Consider the following 19,568-nt stretch of genomic DNA (forward strand, 5'->3'; position numbering starts at 1 on the left):
GTTTTTTTTTTTGGCGTGGGGGCGGGGGGGTTGGGGGGGTGGTGTGGGTAGTGGTTGGGTAACCTCCCTGAAATCAACTTTTGCAACTTGGGATGTAGATTAACATCCAGCACTCGTTTTTACTTTTAAAAAAAATTGTTCTCTTAAAGAATTATATTTTTGTTTTGCTAAGGTGCTTCCCCATTAAAAGGGAAACATGGCGACACCCTTGCTCACTTCGATGTAGGCACCCTTACTAGTTAAAGAGTCGCTTAAAGAGACTTATAATCTGGTGCACCCAATAGTCTGAAAAAAATTTGATACGTTAAACACGTTAATCTGGTCTGATATGGTGAATGTTTCGTCAGTCTGTCTCATTCACAACCACAAACCACCTGATTTCACAACACTGACTAAATACTGTAGATATGCACTCACTCACTCACTCACTCACTCACTTCCCTCAGAGATACAGAAAAAATGGAGGGAGAAAAGAAAGAGCAGGAGCAGAAACAGAAGCAGGAGAAGCTGAGCCAGATGAAGAGTTACCAGCACTGTAAATCACGATTTCCGTGCTCTCTTCAGGTCATCAGGATGAGTGAGATTCCCTCATTTAACGCACTAATCAGACGGCGGAGGAGCTGCTTCAGGGTAAATACGATTCCAGGCTGAAGAGCAGGAGCACATTTTCCACCAGCAATAACCTCAGCACCCCGAATAAAATCCCCCCGCGACGCCAATTTGAGGAGCCGAGCTGCTCTGGGTCAAATAATAAGCCGAACCAATTTAGAAATATTTATCAGCGCGGCCCGACACCTGCGAGTCCAGCATCTCCCACAGCCTGCGTTACTGCAAAATTGCCTAATATGTTGGTGTAGATTTGAGCTGGAATTAAATTAGCTCTTTTCTTTGGTTTCCACACTTGTTTGGAGCTCTAATTTCCCCTCTTATCATTAATACTCACCGCTCTGTACAGCAGAGCCGGCGGCTCCCCCAAGCTTCTCGCAGCAAATGAGCGTAATCCAGGACTATAAATCAGCAGCGCCGGCCGGAGAGGAGGAAACGGAGCGGAGAACACGGCGTTTTTGTTTCTGTCGTTTTTTTTCCTCCTTCTACGTTCATTTGTTTTTGTTGGTGTTTCATTTTTGAGGGCAGTTTCAGTTGCGGTTTCAGATTTATTTACATTTTTCTACATTAAGATGCGGAAGCAGATACTGTGCAGATATTCAAAAACGCCATGGGAAAGGAACTATGATTATTATTATTAATATTATTTTTATAATTTTTACAGTGGTGTGAATAAGTGTTTGCCCATTTTTTATGCATGTGTTTTACTCTAAACCCTTTCAAATTTGAATTGTGCTGAAAAAAAAAAATCCTGTATTTCTAGGTTAATTGCATTGTAATTATTGGTTTAAAATTTTTATTTTTATTATATGTATAACTTTAATATTACTTTTTTATTTTACTTTTTCTTTTATTTCATCCCTAGGCAGTAAAAATAACTATGTTATAAATCTATAAATATGTTATAAATATGTTATAAATATGTTATAAATATATATTTAAAAATAATAATAATAATAAATATGTTTTTTTTCTTGTTATTATTTTGTCCAATGCAGTAGGTGGGGCTAAGCTGCTGTTTGATTGGCTGATAAATTTCAAACAATTTTCTTCCTTGTATGTTCATTTGTTTAATTTGTTGTTGTTTCATTTTTGATGGCAGTTGCTGTTTCAGATTTATTTATATTTTTCTAAGTTAAGATGCTCTTAAACATTTAACACTGAAAAACATGAAAAAAAAAAAAACATAAGAAACATAAGAAATCAATGGGCAAACACTTTTTTGACACCACTGTATACTAGTGTCTCCTCACTTATAATTTGCCCTATAAACCTGAATTTCTTGTCTCTTGTCATTTAAAGAGCTGTAAAAGTATAATCAATTGCAAAGACCACCAAAAACATTCTGATGATGAAACTGGCACTCATCAGGACTGACCCAGGAAAGGAAGAGCAAGAGTTCATCAGCAAGAGTTTCCAGCCTCAGAAACCACGAGTTAACAGCTCCCCAGATAAGAGGATCTAAATACTTCACAGAGTATTTTGCATCCTGGTCGTCAGTTTTTTTTTTCTCCGTAATTTTTATCTTAAATCTGACACAAAAAAACACACACAAACACCAACATACATACACACACACACACACACATATATATATATATGAGATCTTGAACACACAACGTAGATAGCGCTGATAATAATCTGCAGTAGCCTCTATGTCAGCAGCCAGAGCAAACTAAAAAACAAACATGAGTTGAGCAACACTTGTACTTAGAAGATGCACCGATACCCAACATGCACCCCGCCATGCTACAAACCACCATGCAGCAGCAGCAGCAGGGAAAAGCAGAACTGATAGGGGATGAATTTTTTATATGACATTTTGATATTTCCAGTATTACCTGATAAAAGATAGAAGAGACAGAATTTTACATATTGCAATATTTTGCATATTGCTGTGTATTGTATATTTGCGTCATTTAGAATTTTTGAGAATCGAAATGTATATTTGCCACAGAACAAAGTCACCATGAACAATTTCACATGTCTGCAACTCTACATAATAAGCATGTTTCCATCAAACGCCAATTTTAGTTTAAAAATAAGCTCACCCTGTTTTTGTTTAGAATCTTTTTGTGCAGCTTGTTATGCTAAATGTTTGACAATCAAATAAAGAGTGATATGATAAAATAATGAATAATAAAATATATGAATTCTGTGTAGTTTGAAGTCTTATGAATAGAGTATTATGGCACAGTATTCAGATAATGCACAGTTTATATAGTTAAATGAGCAGTACGATGTGTTTTTAGTGCTAAAAAAATAAATAGTACACTAAGGGGCGCCAAGTGGTTCAGCAGGCTAGGTGCTCCCACTATAATAGGGAAATCACTAGTTTGAATACTGGTCATGCAGCTTGCCATCAGCTCTGGATGGGTACAGTAGATAGCAGCACTCTTTCCCCTCATCAATTCTAGGGTGATATCAGCTTGAAATAAACAAAATTATTTTGCAGAGCTTTCAGACCTCAAATAATGCAAAGAAAACTACAATTTCATATTCATAAAGTTTTAAGAGTTCAGAAATAATCAATATTTGGTGGAATAACCCTGATGGTTTTTAATCACAGTTTTTTTTGTTCATGCATCTTGGCATCATGTTCTCCTCCTCCACCAGTCTTACACACTGCTTTTGGATAACTTTACGCTGCTTTACTCCTGGTGCAAAAATTCAAGCAGTTCAGTTTGGTGGTTTGATGGTTTGTGATCATCCATCTTCCTCTTGATTATATTCCAGAGGTTTTCAATTTGGTAAAATCAAAGAAACTCATCATTTTTAAGTGATCTCTTGTATTTTTTTCCAGAGCTGTATGTAGCCGGTTTTCTTTTTACAAAATTCACTGACTCAGAGTGTGTGCTAATGCAGGGAAGAAGGGAAGAAGGAAATGAACCCAGCTCCACTGTTTACCCAGCCTGAGTCAGTTGAGTGTCTATAGCTCAGGCAGAGATAGGCCCGGGTCCAAAGGCCGATAGCTCCCGGTCACAACCCTCACACACCTCAGGCTGAACTTCCGTATCACCGTCTCCATCTGCTCAGCCTGTGTAACTAACTCTAAATGATGTTTCCACACCAAACACTGAGAGCTTAGAGTCAGAGTCAGAGCATGAGGGCTCAGATCCCTTTAAAGAGCCCAGATCACACAGGAAAATATCTGTACTATGGGTCCAAACGTTTGTAGACAAGCCTTCTAACACATACCGCATTACCCTGTGTATATATATATATATATATATATATTGTATAATAAAAAAATAAACAATATACACTAAAAGTCATAAGCTCACTGCAAAAAAACTAAATCTTAGCAAGTGAAATTTTCAATTTTTAAGGCAATAGATCTTATTTTTTAAGACTTTTTGTCTTATTAAGCATTGTACATTTTAGATTATTTCGCTTATTTTTGGAATAATGATCTTATTCAGTCTAATTTAGAATTGTCATCTCATTTTATGTAATTTGAACTCAAAAATAAGCACAAAAAGGTCATCAATCAAGTTATTCCAATTCTTCTTTTCAAATTTAAAGCAAAAAAATCTGTGATTGATCTGTTTTTTCCCTTGATAAATAAGTCTTATTTTACTTATTTTGAGACTTTGTGATGGCTTTTTTTTAAAGAAATCTTACCAAGAAAAATTAGCTTACCCCATTGGCAGAGTTTTTTTTACTTAGTATATTCATATTTATGTCTAAATTTACATGTATTATGCCTTTTTTTCACCAATTGACCAATTTGCAATTTTTCACTTTTATATAAGTTACTGCACTGTAGAATAGTTCTAAAGTCATCTAAACTATGAAGGAAACACATATGAAATTATTTAGTAGACATACATGCATATACAATCAACAGCTTGTTTGCATAAAAGTGACAGAGCCCTTAAATGGCTCCTTCTGAAAGTGACTGAAACTTGAAAGAATAGAGTTTGTAAAATATATTTTTATGTGAGAGTGAATTGGTTCAAAGAACTACATAAACCTGTGTTGTATAGCACATATACCTATTTTAACCATTCTATTCTTGTGTAAAAAAAGTTACAATATAATATAATATATGTCCCTATTAAGGCTGAAAGGGAAGCTCTTCAGATGGCAGCAGAATGTGATCAAGCATTGTTCTCTTGGAATAGATCTGATGAAAGAGTGCGTGTTCAGGTACTGTAGGTTGAATGATATGTCCGACAATAGATATTGATGTATAGCAATGAACTGTTGTATGTTTGTGCTGTAAAGTCTATTTGATGTGACCACAATGCAGGGCTGGAATGACGCATGATGCAATGTTTGATGTGTTTTGTGGGGTTAGACTGGTTTGCAAGGGTCGGTTTTCCACAGCATATAGTGTTTTAGAAGCTTAAGCTTACTCTTACATATTCAGTATTTCCAAAAGAGGACAAATTGTTGGTGCACGTCTTGCTGGAGCATCTGTGACCAAGACAGCAAGTCTTTGTGATGCATCAAGAGCCACGGTATCCAGGGTAACGTCAGCATACCACCAAGAAGGACCAACCACATCCAACAGGATTAACTGTGGATGCCGTAAGAGGAAGCTGTCTGAAAGGGATGTTCGGGTGCTAACCCGGATTGTATCCAAAAAACATAAAACCACGGCTGATCAAATCACGCAGAATTCAATGTTCACCTCAACTCTCCTGTTTCCACCAGAACTGTCCGTCACCACAATCAATTATTGTGCTCTAAAACCAGGTGTTTCAGTTTCGTTCTCTAACCCCTGTATACAAGTATATTTGATTAGAAGCTGAAGTAACTGAATAAGAACTTTATAAAACCAAACTGCCTTACTATTTGAATCAGTTTAGTTTAACAGAATATAATTGGCTCCCGCAATCTTCCATCCATGAGCAGTTATTCCCCAAAAACCTTCTTCACTTATGTGTTTTCTTTTAGTATTTTAGGTGGGGCAGCTGCTTGGTGTCAGTGTTGAAGGCTGTAAGAGCAAGTTACCCTTTCCCTGCTGCACAGATTAGACTTATGTTGGCTAAATGCCACCGTGGGCACAAAATTATGCAAACTTTTGTCATGAATATGTGTTACAGGACAGACTTAAGTCTTCTAATCTGCTCTTTGATTGGCTAATAAATGTCTATGCTGATAAATACTAGGTCTTAATCTGCATGTGTGAAGTGAAGGAATACACAAGAAAGAAGAAAGCACACCATGTATCATGTCCATTGCAATGGATGCTGGGTTAATTAGGAAGGAAGGGTTAATTAGCACTTAGCATGTAGCTCATTGTGTTATTTAAGCTTAAATAATTTTACTTATTCAACAATGAAATGGTTTAAAATTCACTTGTCCAACATTTGAGATCCATTAATGCAAACTGTCCACTTGAAAATGTAATTTAATGACTAATGACAATTTTTTTTTTTTAAAGTTTGGTCCATCACTTCTCTGTTTTCAGTACATGAAGCTTCTGAAAAAAGTCAGGTGTTTGAAACTTGTCTGACTGAAAACCGAAGAACAGAAACTCGGCTCAACCGCCGGAGCCAACGTCTCGCTCGCCTCGCGCTGAAGAGGATATGGAAATGTTCAGATAAGCAGAATTTAAATATTATGCTGTCATATTGGAGGCTGTCACTTTCCTGTGTGTGGCAAATACTGCTGACCACAAGCCACCACAAAGCGCCGGAGGATCGGGCGGTGAGACGGGACGGGATCTCTTCTGAAGAAGTGAGAAGTAGCAGGCAGAATGTGAGACTTGCTGAGGAGCGCTAAAAACCACAGCGCTTACTGACAGTCAATAGCAGTGTAAACAGTAAAGTGACAAGTGTGCAATACTGATGCAACTGTGGTCTGGCTGATTGGTCTCCAGTCTGCTCAGAACTGGACTATTTCTACAGTATCTTCTAAAAAAAAAAGTGAATTTGAAGTCACAGTAGTGACAGTAGTGAATGCAGAGGTACTACTGCAGGGAATCGAAACAGGCATGGCTGCTTCAGTTTAGATTAGATAATAATTAAACTTGGGATGAAGGCCTTTTTGTTGCCAGTCCTCATAGTTAGAAATCTACTCTACACAATGAAACCAGCAGAAATGCAACATTCAAACCAAAAAATGGCACAAACTTGGAGGAGGTGTGAGGTTTTATGCATTTTAAGCATTGTTGGTTCCCCTTTATGATATAGGTGTCTGTAATAACTGTGTCGTTACACATTAACAATCAATGAATTAACAGCATAAGTACTGGTAAAGTACTGTATATATTGTTACATATTAATTATAGTTGCTCAGGTTATATGTTATTAGACATACGTATATTTTAACAAATAGCAATGTGTCCCCCTCCACTTATCAATAAATAGTGCCACAATCTCTCCCAATCAAAAAGTAGCACCACAATCTCCCCCATCAACAAATAATGTCGCAAAGCCCCCCACCCCTTTAAAACAAATAGTGCCACGATCTCCTCTCTTTAAAGAAATAGTGCACTAACCTACAAGTCAACAAATAGTGCATAGCGTTGCAATGCCCCCATCAAAAAATAGTGCCACAATGTCCCTTGTCATCAAATAGTGCCACGATCTCTCCAATCAAAAAATAGCACCACAATTTCCTCATCAACAAATAGTGACACGAAAGTACTGTATATATTGTTACATATTAATTATAGTTGCTCAGGTTATAATATAATCTCCCCAAACAACTAATAGCGTTGCAATGCCCCTCATCAAAAAATAGTGACACAATGTCCCACGTCATCAAATAGTGCCACAATCTCTCCAATCAAAAAATAGCACCACAACCTCCCCATCAACAAATAGCGCCACGATCTCCCCATCAACAAACAGCACCACAATTTTCCCATCAACAAATAGCGCCACGATCTTCCTATCAAAAAATAGTGCCACAATCTCTCCATAAACAAATAGTGCCACCATTTTTTCATTAAGAAACAGCACTGCAATGTCCCCTCTCATCAAGAAATAGTGCCATGATCCCCCCTATCAACTAATAGTGCCACGATCTCCCCTATCAAAAAACATATTTTCATATTATGACATTATAATATTACATTGAATATTACACATCCTTTTACAATATTTTCAGTAGTAAATGATGAAAGGATCAGGATGTGTCATCAGATATTGCTTGAAAGAGTTCAAGGATTGTCATCTCTTGTCAGCAGAGCTAAGGCCAGTATTTTCTCACTACAACTGTGCGGTATGTCATAGAAATCTGTGTGAGTGTGGCTCATTTCCCAATAAAAAAGAAATCCTTGGTATTTGTTGAAAAATGCTACACATGCTAACGCGAACTATTATCAGTCACAATAAAGGAGCAGACATGCTGTTTCTTATTAATAAGAGTACACAGGTTAAAACTAAGAGTTATATTCTAAACTGACTCAATTTATCTTTGAATGGATTAACGAATTATATATTGAGCGTTTTCTGTTACCTCCAAAACTAGTAACCATAAACATTACTCATGACCCTTCCTTACAAGTAGCTAGCCTAGCTATTTAGCTGTTTATTTATATGTATATTGTGTAAAATACAGTCAATATAATGATAGATACCTGTTTGATAGAAGTTATTTATATCGTCTTGCACTTTTTTTTTGGGTTTGTGTCATGTAGGTTCAGTGTCCTTAGGCTGGCAACCCGAGTGAGCTTTGTGTCTGTAGAGGGATGAGTGTTTGAGAGTGTTTTTTTTTTATTTAACTGCTGCTAATTGCTTCTTTAAAATAATTGTAAAAATGCAGCAGTAGTAGATGTAATATTGTAGTTTTATCTTTTTTCTTTGAGTATTCATCTACTCAACAACAAACTTCAATACTCCACCATACAACCGCCTCGCGTTTACAACCCATTAAAGCATCACAGCTCCTAAAATAACACAGTGCCATGCTGTTGCTACTGATAAGCGCTCTCCCGTATTTATGACAACTGTAACTCACAGTTAGACTTGAGCTTTTGGAATAACACACAACCGTGTTATTTCTGCTGTGGTTAACCCCAACTCACAACCATGTCATTTCTACAGCTGTTAAGCTGGAGGAGCCTGAAACACCATGTGACTGCAGCCGCTTACACACAACACACCTGCTGTACATGCACCTCAGCTTATGCAAATATCATAGTGAACTGTGTAGTTTTATCTCATTTATTCACAATTTATCATAATGTGGTTCCTTTTGCATTGTCTCGAAATTTCATGAAGATTGGACCAATAGAAATGCTCCAAAATGCTTTTGAATACAATCTTTTGTATTGACCTCCTTTTGCTTAAAGCTACAATTTTTTTGCTGAGAACAGACCTAGCTCTTGAGAAATGTTATAAGAACATTCAGCAACGTTTTTAAATGGTTTCAGGAAGCTTAGCCTGCAATATTACAGAAATAATGCTGTATATAACGTATATAATAATGATTTTACACATAACACTCCAAGGAAATGCTATGGTAACATTTGAGGTAACATTTTGAAAACCTTAGGGCTTTGTATTGGCGAGGAATTGGCAATATATTTGGCATCAGAATACAAGGGTATTGTTTTTTTTCAGTACATAAAGAGTTTGCGTTAAATTAAGTAGAAAAAGTTTGGACTCATGTTGAGTTGAGTTGATTCAGGAAGAAGAAGAAGAAGAAGAAGAAGAAGAAGAAGAAGAAGAAGAAGAAGAAGAAGAAGAAGAAGAAGAACTAAACCTAGACATAAATAACCAAAATTCTGTACAGAAAACATATTGAGTTAAGGTAAGAAGAAGAATCAGTGTGAACTCACATTGAGTTGAGTTGGATCAGACAGTAAAGTGAACTAAACCCAGTGTTGGACAGAAATAACCCAAAACCCAGTACAAACAGAGTTTGAGTTAAGGCAATAAGAAAAAGGTGGATTCACGGGACTCATGATGAGTTAAGAGTCAGACAGTAAAGTGAACTAAACCTAGACATAAATAACCAAAATCCAGTACAGAAAAAGTTTGAGTTAAGGTAAGAAGAAGAAACAGTGTGAACTCATGTTGGGTTGAGCTAAGTTGAGCTAAGTTGAGTTAAATCAGACAATAAAGTGAACTAAACCCAGTGCTGGACAGGAATAACTCAAATCCAGCTCAAAAGAAGTTAGAGATAAATTAAGAAGAGGAGGCAATGTGGACTCATGCTGAGTCAACTTGAGCTGAACTGAGTTGAGTTGATTTGAGTCAGACAGGGAAATAAACTAAACCTAGCTCTGGGCAGAAGTAACCCAAATCCAGTACAGAAGGTTTAAGTTAATGTAAAGAGAAGAAGAAGGTGGACTCACGATGAGTTGAGTTGAGTTGAGGTGAGTTGAGTCAGACAGTGAAGTAAAGTAAACTAAACCCAGTCCAGTACAGAAATATCCCAAATCCAGTGGACTTATGTTGCATTGAGTTGAGTCAGACAATAAAGTGAACTAAACTCAATTAAGACGTTGGTGTTAAGTTTAAAGAAGTAATGCGGACTCAAGTTGAGTTGAAATAACCTAAATCCAGGTTTTTAGTTCATGTAAGAAGAAGAAGAAGAAGAAGAAGAAAAAGAAGAAGAAGGTGGACTCACGATAAGTTGAGTTGGATTGAGCTAGGTTGAGTTGAGTTGAGTCAGACAGTGAAGTAGAGTGATGTGAACTAAACCCAGTCCTGGACAGAAATATCCCAAACGCAGTAGAGAAAGAGTTTGAGTTAAGGTAAAAAAAAGAAGCTGTGTGGGCTCTCGTTGAGTTGAGTTGAGTAATGTTGAGTTGAGTCAGGGCTGCTGCAGTAAGTAAAGAGAACAGGAAGTGAGCTCACTTGTGTTTAGAGCGCAGCGTGCCTCCTCAGAGCACGAACATGAAGGGGATTCACACACCGAGAAGAAAACAGCTCGAATGTGGCAAATTTCGCCTAGATGCACTTTTTTACTGGAAAGCACCTCCGCTTTCTTAGTTTTACTGTTCTAGAGAAACGTCAGGGTGAGCTTTTAGATGTTGCTGATGACGGATGATGCTCTGGCTGAAAAACAGAGCTTATTAAAATAACTGAACCACTGAGCTGTGGTGTAAAAGTGGTGCATTGCAGCAAAGGACCATGGGTTGTATGTTTAAGTGGAATTCAGTGTAAATAAAACATAAACACAGGGTTAAAAACTGGATTTGAGCTTCTTTGGAGCATGTCATTTTTTTTTTTATTTTTACCCTATTGAACCTGTCATTCAATGTCATTCAGCTGTTAACTGAAAGTAATTCCAGGTGAATGATACAATGGATGACTTTAGTATTAATCTACAATGCAGAATTGTTTTTAATGATGATTATGATTTAATGATGATGTGTGTCCAACTGTAAAATCCTTAAATAATTGTCTGTGAGAAAATGGTAACTTTCTGCCACTATACACATCACGCATCTTTACGTACTTATGTCACACGTACAGCCTCTAAAAAAAGAGGATCCGGCTCAGTTTTACTGAAGGGGAGCGGCTGGTGGAGCATTGGGGACTTCAGAAGAGGAAATTTAGAGCTCAGTAGCTCATTCACTTATAGTAAAACCAAAGAAATGAAGGATTGAAGTTTCTGACTGAGCTGTCTCTCTCTCTCTCTCTATCTCTCTCTCTCGCACTCTCTCTTTCTCTGACTGAACATAACCTGGAATCGGATTCATCAGTTCTAAAAGGAGAAGACCGCACCACACCCACCCAGTTCAAAATGATTCTTCCGCATGCTCTGTACAATTACCCATTCTCACCAGAGAGGGAGCTAAATCTCACAAATGCCAAAACTTACAGACATCAGCTTTAACAAATTACATGCAAATTACACATTACAGTAGCCTAGGAGCAGGAAACCAACAATTTTCATGTATTACAACTTGCTCCTTGTACATGTTTGCATCATTTAAGGTGGAATGGAAAGTTTCAGTGAAAAGCTTATGTAAAAAAATCTGTTTTAAATAATAGAAGCAAGACAAGTTTTTAAACAAGTGAACACGTACCAACCCGTTCATGAGCCTAAATGAGCTGAGTAAAAGCACACAGCCAGTATGACTCGCCAACTTGCATCATTTCACACAGATAACAGTGATTTGGCAGCGTTTTTGGGACATGCTGTAATACTGTAAATTGCAGGATTTCAAAAGCTGACTGTTGCATTAAGTCTGAAGTTGAAAGTCCTCCATTCTAATCCCTGCAGAGGGACCGTCCTGTCCAGGGACCGTCCACGGCATGTCCCACCAGTGGGACCAAAAGAGTTATGACCTCACAGAAGGTTATTACATTAAGAAGTTATAAATATGCTGCATGATGCCATGATAAAACATACAGAAATTAAATAGAAAAGGCGTTTTGGTCTAAAATATATTTTTTATATACCTCGCATTTAATATTTGTAGCTCTAAAGTCCCTAAAAACTTATATGAACAGATTTACTACTATTTAACCAATATTCATACGCCTTGAACTTTATTTTTTACATTTTGTCACTTTATAACCAAACTTAAAACAAGTGATTTATTGAGATAATAATATTTTAAGTGATAAACCAACACAATTTATGCTAAGACTAAATTACACACTGTTGGATTAACTCTATTAACTAAGTAAATCATTTAAGACTTCTGAAGGAAAATTAAATGGATTTCACTGGATTTTATTGAGGGGTTTCAGAGTGAATACTTTTGCACATCACACTTTTCTGATTTTTACATGATAAAAATTTTAAAAACCACATATCATTTTCATTCCACTTCTCAAATATGTGCTATTTCGTGTTGGTTTATCACGTAAAATCTCAATAAAATATATTTTAAGGTTTTTTTTGTGGTTGTAAGGTGACACAATGCGAACAAGTTCGAGGGGTATGAATACTTTTGCAAGCCACTGTATACCACTCGTAGGTTCACAGTTGGCTTTGCATAGTTAATAAATGTCCCTGGTTCCTTTCACCACCACTGTAAACAAATCCTGTATGATTTTCCACACCAAATTACTCTGAATGGCTTTGAAGTTCTGAATTATGATTCATCTTTAAACTGAGATGGAATTCCCCTTGAAGATGAAAGCTTTTAAGTTTTTTTTAAGTTTGACCTTTTTTCTGATCTATTTCGGAATTTCCTGGCTTATTCCTCATATAATAACTAATGATTAAAAGTAGGTCAGGCTATATAAATGCAAAGAGTAATATCAAACATAACTTTATAATTACCTCCATGTTTTTACACCATTGGGCTGGTATGAGTAGATTGGGTGCAGCAGTGCTGCTGGAGGTTTTAAACACTGTGTTTAATTATTCACTATTCGCTCTATTAGACACTGCTACCTAACGGCTCAACCCTGTAGATAAAATCAAGTCAGAGACAGAAGCTACATAGTTAAGGACATTGACCACAGGACCCTGAAAGCAGGACACTGCCAAAGGAAGCTGATCACAGGATGCTAATCACAGGATGCTGCCAAAGGATGCTGACCAAAGTACGCTGGTCAAAGGATGCTGACCAAAGGATGCTGCAAAAGTATACTGACCACAGGACCCTGCATAAAGATGCTGACCACAGGACACTGCCCACAGGAGACTGTCAAAGGACACTGACCAAAGGATGCTGACCAAAGGACACAGCCAAAGGATGATGACCACAGTATGCTGCCAAAGGATGCTGACCAAAGGATGCTACCAAATAACACAACCATAGAATGCTGACCACTGGATGCTGCCAAAGATGCTGACCACAGGACACTGACCACTGGATGCTGACTACAGGACATTGTCCACCGGATTCTGACCACAGGATGCTGCCCATAGGACACTGCCAAAGGATGCTGACCGAAGGACGCTGCCAAAGGAAGCTGCCCCAGGACTATGACCACAGGACACTGACCACTGGATACTGCCAAAGAATGCTGACCACAGGACACTGACCAAAGGATGCTGACCATGGGACACTGCCAAAGAATGCTGACCACAGGACACTAACTAAAGGATGCTGACCATGAGACACTGCCCACAAGATGCTGCTAAAGGATGCTGACAAAAGGACACTGACCACTGGATATTGCCAAAGGATGCTGACCAAAGAATGCTGACTACAGGGCACTGACCACAGGATGCTGACCAAAGACCCTGCCAAAAGATGCAGGACTTTGCCAAAAAAATGCTGTCAAGGTATGCTGACCACAGGACACTGACCACAGAATGCTTACCACAGTATGCTTCCAAATGCTGCTATGAAACTGAAGTGTTTAAAAACTATAGCAGCAATTCATCGAAGCATTTATTAAAAGTGCATGCTCAAAGCTCATTCATAAAAGTGGGTCTGGATTCTCGCTCAGCGTCAGGAAGGAAAAGACTTGGAGTAGAGTACACAGTCGAGGAAATGTTACCTCCATCTACTGTACAGTCGCCATTGTTTATACGATTAGCTCAAACAAACTGGGGACATCCCTTCTGATGAACTCAGCATTCAGCTGCGTTAAGACGCACCCAGCGATGATGCAGATGTGCAAATGCACACACATAGTTTGTCTAGTCTCTTGAGAGAATTACTGCAAATAGAATAGATGACGGCATTGAGCAGATAAACATAAACCACTGAATTTGGAGATGTGGTCGGGTGGTGATGATCTAGTTTCCTGTCACCACCAATACTCTTTTTGTTAATTGCAATCAAATATTTGCAGCAATGCTCCAAAGCATGGTAGAATGCCTTCTTCTTTTAACAACAGTAGAGATTTTTAATACCATAGATTTCTGAAGAAACAGTGAACAATCAAAGAGCATGTGTCCAAAACAGCCACTGAAAATCTAAATGAAAGTGTGGGCAGTGTGCCAAGTCCTGCTGGAAAATGAAATCCGCATCTCTATAAACGTTGTCAGCAGCAGAGGGAAGCGTGAAGCATGAAGCTGTAACTGACTTTGGACTTGATAATAAAACACAGTGGATCAACACCAGCAGATGACAGACATGTCTCTCCAAACCATCACTGATTGGTGGAAACTTCACACTAGACCTCGAGCAGTTTGGACTGTGTGTCTCTCCACTCTTCCTCCAGACTCTGATTCCTTGATTTACTTTGAATAAAATGCAAAATTTACACTGATGGTCAATAAAATTCAAATAGTTTGAGATACACTAGTACACTGCATAGCGTATATATATACAAAACATGCAGCTTAAATATTCACACAGATACAGTATATTTTGCATAAACTGTATCTGTGTAGAGTATGCAGGACTCCAGATCAGTTGAAGAAACAACATTTCAGTCATTTTGGTTGAGAACCTCAGTCACTACAAAGCAGGATTAGCCAGCAGACTTCATCTGACTGCAGGATCTGTACCTGAGTTTTATGCTTCTATTGCAGTTAAGCATGAAGTAGCTTGTTTGTGTGAAACGAGTGGTAAATACTTTGCTTAAAATGTATAAACAGTATAAAAGTGACAGAGCCCATTATTGGCTCATTCTGAAAATATGTATGTGAATATGTATGTGAATTGAATGCTTCTAAAAGCCATTTGGATGACTACCTTATTGTGAAGTCACAAAAAGGAAACCTGTATACAACCACCCTGACATCACAGCCTCAGACGGTACACAGCATGATAAGCAAGCAGACTTTGTCTGAAGGAGGAATCTGTACCTGAGTTTTGTGCTTCTATTACAGTTAAGCATGAACTAGCTTGTTCATGTTTTACCATTTAGCACAAGCCGACACTAACGTGTAGTAAATTCTAGCAACAGCTTTTTTGCATGAAAAAGTGACAGAGCCCTTAAATGGCTTTTTCTAAAAAGGAAATAAAACTGGCATGCTTAGAATAGAACTGTTTTGTATATCCTATATATGTTTAATACTTTTATACTATACTTGCTAGGCTGGATGGGGTAGGTTAGGGAAAGGAATAGGGCTTGTTATCTCTTTAAAAAGATATTTTTCAGATGCACACTTCAAACCGAGTTTTTTTTTTTTTTTTTTTGAGAATCACGGGTAAGAAAACCACAAATTTCTGTATTTTCCTTGTTAAAAGTGATGATTAGCACTATATTACCATAGTTTAATGTGTAGTTTCAATGTTTTATGGCCAAATTCTTCATAACAAGCATTCAAAAAGATCGCTAGTAATTAGTCTTAGTAGTTAGTAGCTAGCTGAATTTCCCGTTCCCCCTTAAATGCTGCACCAGATGGTTGACGAGGATGCAGCATTTAAGGTGGAATGGAAAAATACAATAAAATAAAATAAAATAAAAGCTAATCAAAGCTAATTTCAGCTTCCTATCAGAGAGAAATTAAGAAATGGACAATAATAATGAATTTCTGCACCATTTCTTTCCGTTCTGAAGATGTAGAATAAAATACAACCTAAAATTAACTAGTTAATCAGCAGCAGCAGTTAGGTTACTGAACTTTAGCGCTTCTGATGACGTATCGGGTGGTGATTGAAGGGTCGTCCCAATCCTCTTCTAAGTTTTACACCCGAAAATTAGGGGTCGGGGTAATTGGTGGGGCGAAGGGGTAACCCAATGGTCACCTTCCAAAAATCAGTTCATTCCTAAACCCCTTGAATTTTTTTTTTTATTTTTTTGCTTTTAACACGTTGCCCTTTTTGTCTCAAAGCTTCCAGACTCCCCAGACATCTGTCTGTCTCATGTGTGATTTTCTGGAACATCTCTGGAAGAGCTCTTTGGCCTGGTTGCTCCTCTCTGAGTGTTTCCCTGCCCAAACTGACGACTAAGTGCTAGTGAAGTCATACTGATACTTTTCCCTGAAAAGGTTTAGAAATGATTCTGACTCCTCAGACCGCCTGCAGCTCCTCTGCTGTTGCAACACTCCCGTGCTGTCAGTGCAGTGGAAAGACTTGTTTTACGCCCAGTTAAGTGCTGCTGTACAGACAGGTGTTTTTACTAAGTGCGCACCACTTGTTACCAGGGCTGCGTACAGTATTGGCATGGCAAGGACTTGACGATACAATACCTGTATCATGATACAGGGGGATTGCAATACAATATACATCGAAAAAAAAAAAATTAGAGGTCACTCTTTCACTCTGATTTTGCTATTTATAGGTTTATGTTTGAGTAAAATGAACATTGTTGTTTTATTCTATAAACTACAGACAACATTTCTCCCAAATTCCAAATAAAAATATAGCAATTTAGAGCATTTATTTGCAGAAAATGAGAAATGTCTGAAATAGCAAAAAGACACAGAGCTTTCAGACCTCAAATAATGCAAAGAAAATAAGTTACTATTCATAAACAAGTTTTAAGAGTTCAGAAATCAATAATTAATATGTTCTCCTCCACCAGTCTTACACACTGCTTTTGGATCACTTTATACTTCCCATGAAGCATTAATACATGTTTATAACATGTTTGCAATACCAAGAAACTCAGTCACAGCTTGCAGAATTATGCATTATGACTAAAAAAGCTGATTATAAACTTATAAACACAACCTTTATAACACTAATATATTTTTAACCACTTATTAATTATACTTGATATATGTCTTGAATATAATATAAGTAATAGTCACTTGCGTTATAATGTATTATAACAGGTCATTATATGCTCCAAATAAAGTGACAGACCTTTACTATGGGACTTGATTATTAATGATAACTATACTGTACACTATTTAAGAATACATTTTTTTTTCCAGTGTAATTGATGCAAACATGATTATTTATTGATACTGTATATATTATTATGTTTATTTCCTGGTACTTGTCTTAGTTTGTTACCTCCTTCGACATTTGCGTGCCCTGCTTTTCCTTATCTGCATTAACAGTGTGAATTTCCTGCTGTGAAACTAACCAAAGATTATCTTATCTTTTCTTATAACTGAACAAAAAAACTGACTGTAAGAGTCTCTTGCATTCATTTTGAAGTTTGACAGTGATTAACAGTTGCATGAAATTTGTGTTTAAAACACATTGGGTAACGATTCTGTCCAATGAAAAGCATGCATCTTCAAAAAAGCAACTTTAAAAGAAATAGCAAAAATGCTTTGAACTTTAAATGGAAGTTGAATAAGAGTTAAATAATGTGAAATAATTTTAGAGCATTTCCATTGGTCGAGCATCAATTATTCTCATAGAGTGTAGAGAAGCTTCAGGCTGCTGATACAAAAAAATTAGCAAAACACTAAAAATAGACAAAATTGGAGATTTTCACTGAATGGCAGCAATATACTGCACAATAAACCCAGTATAATTATTGTATTTTTTAAATTATACTAAGCCTGAGCAATGTATCACAAGAAACATTTTTTTTTACGTTATCCTTAAATATATATATTTTTTATCATATTGTATCAAATATCAGAATTTCTCTTAAGTTAAAAATATAAAGAAATACGATTTTTAGTTTTTTTTTTTTTTTAGTATTGAACAGTCTTGTTTAATAGATGTCCATTTTTAAATGAACGTGTATTAAAAAACTTTCCGATACAAAAAAAATAATACTTAAATAAGTATTTTTTTTTTATTAAAATTATAGCTATTAAATTTTTGTTCCAAAAAAAGACATATTGACATACATTGCATAATATCTTAAAAGAATCAGCATTTTTAAAATAATGATAAGATAAAAATATATATATAGAGATATAATGGTATATAATGTTTTTGGTCATATCAGCCAGCCCTTATATGATATACATCTGTTTTAAAAAAAACATTTAATCTAATTGCAACATCAATCCTTAATCTTTAATCTGCAGCTTTAATTGCATTTGATATACCATGTTTTACCATTGTCCTTAAACTTTGTTTGTTATATTACAGTTGTATACATTTTAATTCTGTTAGAAATGCCTTTTCAGCACTTTTATTCTAATGAATTATGTTAATTTTCCTTATTTTAAGTATATTGTTTTAATCAAGTTTGAATCATGTTTTATTTATGCTTTAGTCTTATTTTACATTTATTTCCATTTTATTTGTATTTTTTTACAATGTTTATGTCATGACTTTCCTTTGTATTTTCTTTCTAATTTGTAAAGCACTTTGAATAATCATTGTGTATGAAAGATGCTCTATATATAAACTAGCCTTGCCTTATATGATACACATCACTTTAAAAACATGGTTTATGTTTTTAAGGTTTTATCTATATATTTATATATTATATTATATAGTGTACCTATAATCACTTGCTGCCCATGTGACCTCCTGAAATACATTTAAAAGTGTTTTACAGTGATATAAACTCCATTAACCCCCTGATTCTTCATAAAAACAGAGATAAGAATGGAATAAATGAGCTCCACTCACTTGATTGGAGTCAGTAGATCAGTAGTAAGAAGTACAGTATGTCTCTCGCTGTCTCTCTCTCTCTCTCTCTCTCTGTATGTCTCACTCACTGCAGATCCTTTGTGAAACTCTGGCTCAGGGCAACTTCCTGACTGTCTTAATGGCAGGGCTGTTCAGAGCGGGGCGGTGAGGACTTCTGATTGGCTGAATTCCTCATGAAATCTGATACCTTCCCAAGTTTCACCTGCAGTGTGCGGACTGTAAAGCAATGCATGCTGCTGCTGTGTGTGTGTGTGTGTGTATAAATGGGTGTACTGTGTGTTAAATGTTGGTTTTGGTGAGTTTATTTTGTTTATTAGAGTGTATAAAGTAAAAAATAAAAATGTTGTAATTTTAAGCATTTATTTGCAGAAAAAAAATCATATTCATTTTTCAGTTTTAAGAGTTCAGAAATCAATATTTGGTGGAATAACCCTGGTGGTTTTTAATCACAGTTTTTTTTTTTTCATGCATCTTGGCATCATGTTCTCCTCCACCAGTCTTACACACTGCTTTTGGATAACTTTATGCTGCTTTACTCCTGGTGCAAAAATTCAAGCAGGTCAGTTTGGTGGTTTGATGGTTTGTGATCATCCATCTTCCTCTTGATTATATTCCAGAGGTTTTTAATTTGGTAAAATCAAAGAAACTCATAATTTTTAAGTTTTTAAGATTTCTTATTTTATTCCAGAGCTGTATAATAGAATATCCATTAATTTACAGTACA

The 19,568-nt window shown here is 36.5% G+C and overlaps 1 protein-coding gene across 1 annotated transcript in view; it reads right to left on the minus strand.

Moving 5' to 3' along the window:
• Window positions 1–18,948, minus strand: part of si:dkey-262k9.2 (uncharacterized) — a 50,542-nt gene extending 31,594 nt beyond the window's left edge. The window contains exon 1 of the mRNA XM_049467071.1: window positions 18,824–18,948. The gene's annotated coding sequence lies outside the window, so the exon portion shown is untranslated. The remainder of the gene's footprint in view (window positions 1–18,823) is intronic.
• Window positions 18,949–19,568: the final 620 nt, after the last annotated feature.

This window comes from Astyanax mexicanus, chromosome 18 (genome assembly GCF_023375975.1).
Source record: "Astyanax mexicanus isolate ESR-SI-001 chromosome 18, AstMex3_surface, whole genome shotgun sequence".
Classification (NCBI taxonomy): Eukaryota; Metazoa; Chordata; class Actinopteri; order Characiformes; family Acestrorhamphidae; genus Astyanax; species Astyanax mexicanus.